Source organism: Egretta garzetta, unplaced genomic scaffold, assembly GCF_000687185.1.
Source record: "Egretta garzetta isolate BGI_Z169 unplaced genomic scaffold, ASM68718v1 scaffold576, whole genome shotgun sequence".
NCBI lineage: Eukaryota > Metazoa > Chordata > Aves > Pelecaniformes > Ardeidae > Egretta > Egretta garzetta.
In genome coordinates this window covers 184,756-185,185 of record NW_009260074.1, presented here as the reverse complement: position 1 = coordinate 185,185, position 430 = coordinate 184,756, and the positions used below count along the sequence as shown (strand labels likewise).

The 430-nt window shown below is 67.9% G+C and overlaps 1 protein-coding gene across 1 annotated transcript in view; it reads left to right on the top strand.

Moving 5' to 3' along the window:
* Positions 1 to 430, top strand: part of WIZ (WIZ zinc finger) — a 74,044-nt gene that overhangs the window by 59,975 nt on the left and 13,639 nt on the right.

Here is a 430-nt window from a genome sequence, read left to right as displayed (position 1 = left end):
GAAGGGGGCCGGGTGGGCCCGAGGCAGCCCCCAACCTGCCCTCAGGCCCGGGTGGAGATACCATGGGCCGTCTGTCCCCCGCAGGGAGCTGCCACCTGCCCCATCCCCCTCCCCACAGGGAGCTGCCGCCTTCCCTCTCCCCTTTGCCTCTGGGAGCTGCCACCATCTGTGTCCTCCTCGCCACCATCCCTGTTCTTCCCCCTGCAGGGAGCTGCCACCTTCCCCGTCCTCCTCCCCATAGGGAGCTGCCACCTTCCCTGTCCCCTTTCCCGCAGGCAACTGCCACCATCGGTGTTTTCCTTGCCGCCGTCCCTATCCTTCTCCCTGCAGGGAGCTGCCACCTTCCCCATCTGCCTCCCCATAGGGAGCTGCCCCCTTCCCTGTCCCCTTTCCCGCAGGGAGCTGCCACCATTGGTGTCCCCTTGCCACC